Here is a 10,452-nt window from a genome sequence, read left to right on the forward strand (position 1 = left end):
ATGCAACTTCTCATCCAAGTGGGAGAGAGGACTGGTTTGCTTTTTAAAATTTTTTAAATTAGAAATTTTTAAAATTTCTAATTTCTATACTTCTGGTTTGCTTTTTAAAATTTTTTAAATTAGAAATTTTTAAATTTCTAATTTCTATACTTCTATAAAGTGCAATAAAAATGAATTGCCAAAACAGCTAAGTGATTTAAAAAGGACATACAACATATATAAATCTAAATTCTTCATTAGGTTCAACACATATAAAATTATATTTCAATAAATGCAATCAGAACAAACATACCATATGGAAAGAAAATAGAATTCTTTAAACTATACATATTTTCAGGATGCCTGGGTAGCTCAGTGGTTGAGCGTCTGCCTTTGGCTCAGAGTGTGATCCCAGTATCCTGGGATCAAGTCTTGCATTGGGCTTCCCACAGGGAGCCTGCTTCTCCCTCTACCTATGTCTGCCTCTCTCTGTGTCTCATGAATAAATAAATAAAATCTTTAAAAAATAAAAATAAAAAAACTATACATATTTTCCATCGAATATGTGTCTATAAGTGATGAATATGGAGAATTGCTACTTTACATTCATAACTTTTTGCAATTCCCCAAACATAACTCAGGGAGTTATGAATAAGATAGAGATTTCCCATATTAAATCCCTCTGCACATAGTTTGAACAAAAATCATATATGTCAATATTTGAAGTTTTTAATGTGACAGGTGAGCTTACTTGCTTGTTAATTTATCTATCCTAGTTTGGATTGCTGACAATAATACTCACGGGGGATGATGTACATCTAAACTTTTCTATGATTTGTTGTCATGACACTTCTGGTAGCGAAATCAACCTCACAGAGGTGTGTTGACTGGAATGGCAGCAGAGAGTTTACAGTAATATCAACAAGCTCAGGATATCCTTTTAACTTCTATCAAAAATGAAACAAATAATGCTGTATTTTAAGAATTCATCTTCAGGGATCCCTGGGTGGCTTAGTGGTTTGGTGCCTGCCTTCAGCCCAGGGCATGATCCTGGAGTCCCTGGATCAAGCCCCACGTGGGTCTCCCTGCATGGAGCCTGCTTCTCCCTCTGCCTGTGTCTCTGCCTCTCTCTCTCTCTGTGTGTGACTATCATAAATAAAAAAAAAAAAAAAAAAAAAAAAAAGAATTCATCTTCAGTCTTTGATCAGTAGCCAGTGCCATCAACTTATCCTGTAAAGTTGTAGTTCAATTTAAATTACCCATATCTTATGATTTTAAAAAATTGATTCCAGAGCCACAGATTCCTTACATGTGCATCATATATATATATATATATATATATATATATATATATATATATTTTTTTTTTTTTTTAAGATTTTATTTATTTATTCATGAGAAACACACAGAGAGAGAGAGGCAGAGACACAGGCAGAAGGAGAAGCAGGCTCCATGCAGGGAGCCGGATGTGGGACTCGATCTCCAGGATCACACCCCCGGCCGCAGGCGGCGCTAAACCGCTGAGCCCCCCGGGCTGCCCCAATGTGCATTATATTTTGATGGAAGATAAAATTCAAATTCATAGATGTACAAGTGTACGGTAATAGGCTGCCATCTACATTTCTGATTGGTGCTGAAATACATCATAGAAATCTACAGAAACGTTAACTTTTGTTTTAACTTTTGACCTTCTCTTGCATTCCCTTGTTACTTTAAAGGAAGTTTTAAGATAATTAAAAATACCTAAGCTATCAGACAAATCAGCAAGTCTGGATGTCGAAGTCACATCTTTAAGCATTAGATCAAACTGATCCCTTATCGCTCAGAAACATAATGAATTGTTCTGCATTTCATTCTAGCAGAATTCTCCCCACCAACATTGTACCTCAGCACGCAGTAAGAAATTCGGCTCCACTTCCATCTTCACATCAAAGGAGGGTGATCTTTAATTTAATGCATTTGCCTTTATGTAATTCACAGATTCTTAATTAATCACTAAGTATGCTATTTAGTTCATCTGATTTTTTGGTTTTGGTTTTTTTTTGTTTTTGTTTTTGTTTTTGTTTTTGTTTTTTGTTTTTTGTTTTTTTGTAGCAAGACTTTCCCAGTGAAGGAGGCAATGCACTGATTCATGTGCTCCTTAATCCAGATGACTGCTCCAGAACATTCTCCTGTGCTCCTCTGCATTCAGCTGGGCTAGCAGAACACACTCTCCTCCATAAAACTTTAGCTCCAAACTACATTTGTTGACAATGTATTCTTTCATGGTTTTATATAACAGTTCAGAGCTAGGTGTATTAATTGGCAATGAAGTCAAAAGGAACTGTTCCTATCACCATCATGTTCAAGTTGCACACACACTAGAATTGCAACATTAATAAATCTTGCACTCTTTAAGCTACAATGAAAAATTCTCCACTGGCTTATTTGCTCTATGGGTTGGAATTCTGTATTATTACTGGGCAGTTCCTGACTATGTCAAGCTATGGTTGTTGAAATGAAACATGGGATCAAAATAACAGAGTTAAGAATAAATCACTGAGGGGAGCAGCCCCTGGCTGGCTCAGGCGGTAGAGCATGTGACTCTTGATCTCAAGGTTGTGAGTTTAAGCCCCATGTTGGACCTAGAGCTTACTTTAACTAAATAAAAATAAATAAATAAATAAAAACAAACTACTGCATTGTTTTTGTTTTGTTTTGGTTTGCTTTTTGTTTTGTTTTGTTTTGTTTTTTAAACTACTGCATTGTTATTTCCTATTGTTATTTCTTAGCTATTTATTTAGCTAACAATTTGGCAAATTAAAAACAAACTTTAGGGGTGCCTGTATGGCTCATACAATTAGGTATCTGCCTTTGGCTCAGGTCATGATCCTGGGGTTCCAGAATCAAGCCCCACATCTGCTCCTGGCTTAGGGGGGAGTCTGCTTCTCCCTCTCACTCTGCCTTTCCTCCTGCTCATGCTTTCTGTATCTCTGTCTCAGATGAATAAATAAAATCTTTAAAAAAACAAACTTGATTGTTTTAAAAGTTATAAAAATACTTACATTTCCCATATTTTTGTACACTTTCAGATTTTAGTTGCCAAACTAAACTTAAAATTATGCATGTTGTAAAAAAAATTATGCATGTTGTAATGTGTATCTGGTACACAGGTCGCACCACACACAACTTATCATGTAAGCTTAACAAACCCAAACTGGTCTACATCCTGCTCCTTGAGACGAGTCCAGTGATATACACTTTAAGGTCATGGTAATGTCATCCTGCTATGAAAGTTTCTCAGTGTTTATCTTCAACTTCTGTACTTCTCATGGATCAGAAACAGACTGTGACACCAGGGTCCGTAGACTATGGTTTGAAAAGCACTTCATTGTACTGCTCTCTCTACTTTTGTGTGTTTATCTGTTTTCCATCATTGCACAACAAACTACTACAAAGCTCAGTGGCTTGAAATAACACACATTTAATATCTCACACTTATTATCAGTTTCCATGAATTATGAGCCCAAGAATGCTTAGCTGGGTCCTCTGCTTAGGGTCTGACAAGGCAACAGTAAAGTAGCAACTGGGCGGGGTTCCCAGCTAGTGGCTCAGCTTGAGAAGGAAGTGCTTCCAAGCTCACTCAGGTGGCTGGCATATTCAGTTCCTTGCAGTTGTAAGACCAAGATCTGTGCTCCTATGGGCTGCCACTCTCCTTAGGAACTCCCAGTCTGACTGTTGGCTTCACTGGGGCCAGCAGGAGAGAGATCTATTGCTTTGAGTTTCTTTTAAAGAGCTTGCCTGATTAGGTCATACCCATTCTGGCAAATCTCTCTTTTCATTAACTTAAGGTTAATTTATTAGAAACTTCAACTACATTTGCAAAGATCTCTTCATCTTTGCCATATAATGAAACCTAATCATAGCCATAACAGTAGGAGGTAGTGATCATGGAACTATCTTAGAATTCTGCCTACAGGGTATGTTTTAAAATTTCCTCAATAATAATAAAATAAATTATATAAAAAATATATAATATAGAGAGACTATAATTATAAATAGAAAACCAATTAGTATTAGTTCTAATACTAATCAACGAATTCAGTAAAGTTGCAGGATACAAAATCAATTTATAAAAATCAGTTACATTTCTACACTCTAATAACAAACCATCAGAAAGAGAAATTGAGAAAACAATCCCACTTATAATTGCATCAAAAAGAATAAAATACCTAGAAATAAATTTAACCAAGGAGGTGAAAGACTTTTTTTTTCTTAAATATTCTTTTTTTTTTTTTTTTAGATTTTATTTATTTTTTTTTTAATTTTTTTTTTATGGTATTCACAGAGAGAGAGAGAGAGGGGCAGAGACACAGGCAGAGGGAGAAGCAGGCTCCATGCACCGGGAGCCCGACGTGGGATTCGATCCCGGGTCTCCAGGATCACGCCCTGGGCCAAAGGCAGGCGCTAAACCGCTGCGCCACCCAGGGATCCCAGATTTTATTTATTTATTCATGAGAGACACACACACACACACACACACAGAGGCAGAGACACAGGCAGAGGCAGAAGCAGGCTCCATGCAGGGAGCCCGACGTGGGACTCGATCCCCGGTCTCCAGGATCACACCCTTGGCTGAAGGCGGCACCAAACTGCTGAGCCACCCAGGCTGCCCCGAGGTGAAAGACTTTTACACTGAAACTATAAGACACTGATGAAAGAAATTGAAGACGTAAATAAAAAGATATTAGGTGCTTACTGATTGGAAGTATTAATATTATTAAAGTGTCCATACTAAAGCAATCTACAGATTCACTACAATCCCTATCAAAATTCTAATGGCATTTTTCACAGAAATAGAACATCCTAAAATTTGTAGGGAACCATGAAAGACCCCAAGTGGCCAAGGCAATCTTAAGAATAAGGTTAAAGCATCACACCTCTTAATTTCAAACTATATTACAAAGCTATAGTAATCAAAACAGTATACTCTGGTGGGAGGAAACATACATAGTTCAATGGAACAAAATGGAGCCCAGACATAAATCCAGGTATATATGGTCAGTTAATTTACAACATAGGAGCCAAGAATATAGATTGGAGAAAGTATAGTTTCTTCAATAAACGGTGCTATCAAATTGAGCAGTCACATGCAAAAAAAAATTTAACTGGACCATTACTTTACACCATACACAAAAATCAACTCAAAAATGGTCTAAAGACTTAAACATAGTACCTGGAGCCATAAAACTCCTAGAAGAAAACATAGAAGTAAGCTTCTTGACATTGGTCTTGGCAATGATTTTTTGGACTTGATACCAAAGCAAAGTGAAGAAAAGCAAAAATTAACAAGTGAGACCACATCAAACTAAAAAGCTTCTTCACAGCAAAGGAAACCATCAATAAAATGAAAAGGCAATCTACAGAATGGGAGGAAACACTGGCAATCATGTATTGTAAAATGTTAACATCTAAAAAATATAAAGAATGCACACAACTCAATAACAATTAAACAAAGCAATCTGATTAAGAAATGGGCAAGGGAACAGAATAGGCAGTTTTCCAAAAAGACATAAAATTGGCCAACGAGTACATGAAAAAGTGCTCAACATCAGTCATCAGCAGGGAAATACTAATCAAAACCTAATGAGGGACACCTGCGTGGCTCAGCGGTTGAGCATCTGTCTTTGGCTCAGGGTGTCATCCAGGGTTCTGGGATCCAGTCCCGCATCGGGCTCCCTCTGCGGCATCTGCTTCATCCTCTGCCTATGTCTCTCCCTCTATCTCTGTCTCTCATGAATAAATAAATAAAATCTTAAAAAAAAAAAAAAACAAATGAAATATCCCCTCACATCTGTTTAGAGTGGCTATTATCAAAAAGACAAAGGATACCTGGGTTGCTCAGTGGTTGAGCATCTGCCTATGGCTTAGGTCATGATCCTGGAGTCCTGGGATGGGCCCACATTGGGCTACCTGTGAGGAGCTGAGGAGCCTGCTTCTCCCTCTACCTATGTCTCTGCCTCTCTCTGTATGTCTTTCATGAATAAATAATCTTAAAAAAAAAAAAAAAAAAAAAGACAAGAGATGACCAGTGCCGGTAAGGATGTGGAGAGAAGAGAACCTTGTGCACTGTTGGTGGGAATGTTCATTTGGTGCAGCCATGGTGGAAAACTATGGTCCAGCAATCCTATTTTTTGTATTTATATAAGAAAAATGAAAACATCTTTAAAATAGGGGCACCTGGCTGGTTCAGTTGGTAGAGCATGCAACACTTGATCTTGGGGTTGTAAGTTTGAGCTCCATGTTGGATGTAGAGATTACTTGAAAAAAATCTTTAAAAAAGTTTTTTTAAAAAAGAAAATATCTTTAAGACAAAAATAAGAAAGAGCAGCCTTTGCAGAAGTAGCAGAACGACAGTGTCACATGGACCTCTCTCTCATCACACTAGAGTCTGCCAGCCAGGGAAATACACAGTCTTTGATGATTGTGAGGTCTTTATGGAATGAAATGATTAATGCCCAGGGGCATGTGAGGGCTGACGGGCGGTTGTGCTTCCAGAGAAGCAAGGTTTCTACACTCTGTTGGTCAGCAGCTTCGGGGCTACTCATGGGGCTTTCAATTAAAGCTCCTGTCTTTGCCCTTACCTTGTCAACATTTTCAGCAAAACTTTGATGGTTCTGCAATTTTCCAACAAAACAGAGCTGGGAAGAAGAGATAAAGTGACAGACAACAGAGTTAAGATTTAGAATTATCTTGGGAGTCAGGAATGTCAAGTTAACACTAGAAAAGATTAATTTGCAAAAGGATGAAGGTCAGGTTTTACGCAGACATTTTCCAAATTACTAATAAATTGTGAGTGTGGGGAGACTTGAAAGAATGCCTGCAAAAAAAAGACCTGGTGATCTTCAGTCAATACCAGGCTCCATGTCAACCAAGTCTTTGATGTGGCAGCTGAAAAGAGGGGTGCAAGCCAGGCTTGTATCAGTGCTCTCCAGCGAGGGGGCAGTTGAGGTTGTACCACCCACCACCATGGACTGCCATGTAGGGGTGTTATGCTTGAGGCCTCCTCCTTGGTTGCACGGTGCCCAGCGTTTTCCCTGCTCCCTGGCCCTTCAAGACAGCACTGTCACTGTCTGTGCAGGACACACTTCCATATCCAAACACCCCAACCTCCAGCAGCTCCTGACTGCCCACCAGATCACTATCACTTGGCCTGATAGTCAGAGCTCTCCGTATCTCGGCCAGCCCTTTTCCAGCATTCCTTTCCCTACTCTCTTATATATTTCAACTAAATATGAGATCTCTCCATTCCCTGGCTATGTTTCTCCCATCCCCTCTCTCCATAGTCTTCCAGCGGCACCTACTGGAAGTTCTGGTCCTTTCTGCCCCTTGCCTTACCACTCCCACCTCCAATTTGCCACCCACAAAACCCCACGTTTTTGTTCTGCTCTTATGGAAAAAAAAAAAAAATATATATATATATATACTTTTAAATCACGTCTGATTTTTGAGTGTTGGGATTTCTGGGTGAAGTTCTGGTGTTCATCTGGCAGAATTAGACATAAGGAGTGCCCAGAAATACCTGTATCATGCTTCTCATTCTGCCTTCTCTTCATGGGGCCAGAACTAAGAAATCTGTGTATAAAGAACATTAACAGAAGGAGAATAAAGTGCCAGGATTAAATTTGAACCAATGCCTTTGATTCACAAAGTAGAACCCACTAAGATAATTAAGTTGGAATATGCAGTTTTGGCTTACAGTCAAAGTGAGACTCTTACACTTTCCACCTCCACCTCCAGGGTAGAGACGGAGGGGGGCAGAGAGATGGAGAGAACCCAACTGGGCATTGAGTCCACTCACTAGAGTAGATACTGAAAGTGGAAAGAATAGGTAGCTAGCCAGTCACTAGGCTCCAAGTCTCACAGTGTTATAAAACAGCAAGGTGGTGACCACCACAAATAGGTGGTGGTCTTTTTTTTTTTTTCCAAGATTTTATTTTTAAGTAATCTCTACACCCAACATGGGGCTCAAACTCATGACCTTGAGGTCAAGAGTCACACACTCTACTGACTGAATCAGCCAGGTGCCCCTGGGTGGTGATCTCTTAAAGCTCAGCCAGCTGGTTCTCCAGGAAAATCTGGCCCATTGACTACTCTGGGACCTGCCCAACTGCAGGTGTAACTTCCCCCAGAGAGGGAGACTGGGCTGGGGCAGAGAGAAAAGTGTGCAGAGGGGTGCAGGATTATTCCATTCCCAACTAGAAACTGCTGGAGGGCTATTGCTGTATAAATGTATAAATGATCTATTTATAATGTCCAATTCCTAGCAGATACCTGGTACATGGTACTCAATAAATTTTGTAGAACTGAATTTGTGATTTGCATTTTAAAACTAGTATTGACAAGTTTGAGTCAGCCAGGGATATGGTATTCTTTCCAGACTGGAGAGAAGCCTAAGAGATGGATAACATGAGCAACAGTTGCAGAATTTGGGTTTATTTCTAGAGGTGAGGGGGCTATTTCCATATTCCAGAAACAGGGTTGAACAAGAACTAATGATTGCAGAAACTAGGGTGACATAGTTTAAGTCTCTAATAACACAAGGGAGCCGCTTCCAGCAATCAGCCCTTCACAGAGAGGGCAGGGGTGCTTTGAGAGGCTCCCTGAGCTTAGAATAACACAAAGCAGATTCCAGCGCTGAGTCGGGAATTAGCCTCAACAGCTTCCAAATCTGAGTCTATGAAAATGGACTTCATGTGGGATTTGAGGGAGAGATAAGAGAACGATTTAGCCAAACATTTTAAAATCAGATTTACATTTTTAAAATCCCATTTTTAAAAAAGGAATCCCATGTCTTTTCTCTTTATCCACCCTGCAGATAATGTATTTCAAAGACACTTGTGCCTCATGTGTTTAATTATATTATCACTGGGTCTATAGAGTCAAATATAATCAGTCTCTGGGAATATTGGGTTTTTGCACCATTATGTCCTGAAATCATTTATATCCCGGCTTAAAATAGGTTAAAATCAAGATACTTTTCTCTGAAAGTTCAAGGTTAACTATTACTTTGAAGTTGGTAACTAGCTTTATTTATAGCGACATGGTTGACATTTGACTAAAAAAAGGCTACACCAGGTCTGACCATGGCCTTCAGACAAAGGCCAGATTTTACTTATATTTCCAATTTTTTCTAACAAAGAATTTGCTGAAAAATTAACAAATTTGAAACAGTTCAGGGCAAATGATAGCCTGTATAATGTTTAAATATATGAACTAATAAAAGCTACCATCTGAAGCCCAAGAGGAAGTCAGCTATTTGCAATTTTACAACTGGGTGATTGCTCTTTTAATTAATGTGATGAACTTGTGAGTTTAGTCAATTTAATTATAGAGGAAATAACTGCATTTTGTTTATTGCATATTTGGTGTGATTAAAAATTTACTGGAGAAAAATCATCCATGAAAGGTATTTTGACATTATTCTAAATGCCTCAATGACATTTGGTGAAAAAAAAAACAACTATATTTTGTATTTAATATTGAGTTATTTTTCTTTATCACAAACTGGGCTAGATTTGGTCAGAATGAGCCTGTTGTAAATCAGCAGCTGCTGCCACAATTCACCAGAATAAAACAATGATAGAAAGATTGTTTATTAACTTGAGCCTCTTCTATTAGTCATTTGCTACAATTTTATTTTATAGTCTCCTTTCATTCTAATGCTTTCTCGGTCATAAAAATGTCAATAATTTCTCTTAGTATTTCATAATAATTTGTCAAACCAAGCTTAAACAATGCCATAAAGCTGTTCTACCAGAGATTTGGTAGGGGCTGGGAAACCAGCTCAACATATCAGTATCATGGGCCAAGTATCAAGTTCAATTTTTAAAAAAGTTTATTGCACACTTTCCACGTGCTGGGCACCATCTCAGGCTGACGGTGCTGGATAAGCAACATAGACCAGATTTCCAGCTTTGGGAAGTCACAGTCTAATAATCAAAGCATGTCAAGAAGCCAGAGTGTTATAATACAGTGTCATGATGGGGGGATAGAGGAAGGGCACTAAGCCAGCAAGCCCAAGAAAAAATACAGGTTAATGAGGGGGTCCTTCATCAAGTTTAATTAAGAGTAATAGAATACATTTAGATCCCTTTTTATTTTAAAATGTGAAAAAATGTATGTATTTATGTATTGATTCATTTTATGTGTTAATTTAACTAAGCTATGGGATGCCCAGAGATAGTCAGTTAAAAATAGTTCTGGGGGTGCCTGGGTGGCTCAGCGGTTGAGCATCTGCCTTTGGCTCAGGGCATAATTCCGGAGTCCTGGGATCGAGTCTCACATCGGGCTCCCTGCATGGAGTCTGCTTCTCCCTCTGCCTGTATCTCTGCCTCTGTCTCTCTGTGTGTCTCTCATGAATACATAAATAACATATTTTTAAAAAATAATTCTGGGTGTGTGGCTGAGGGTGTTTCTGGATGAGATTGGCAT

The sequence above is a fragment of the Canis aureus genome, chromosome 6 (genome assembly GCF_053574225.1).
Source record: "Canis aureus isolate CA01 chromosome 6, VMU_Caureus_v.1.0, whole genome shotgun sequence".
In the NCBI taxonomy this organism is placed as follows: domain Eukaryota; kingdom Metazoa; phylum Chordata; class Mammalia; order Carnivora; family Canidae; genus Canis; species Canis aureus.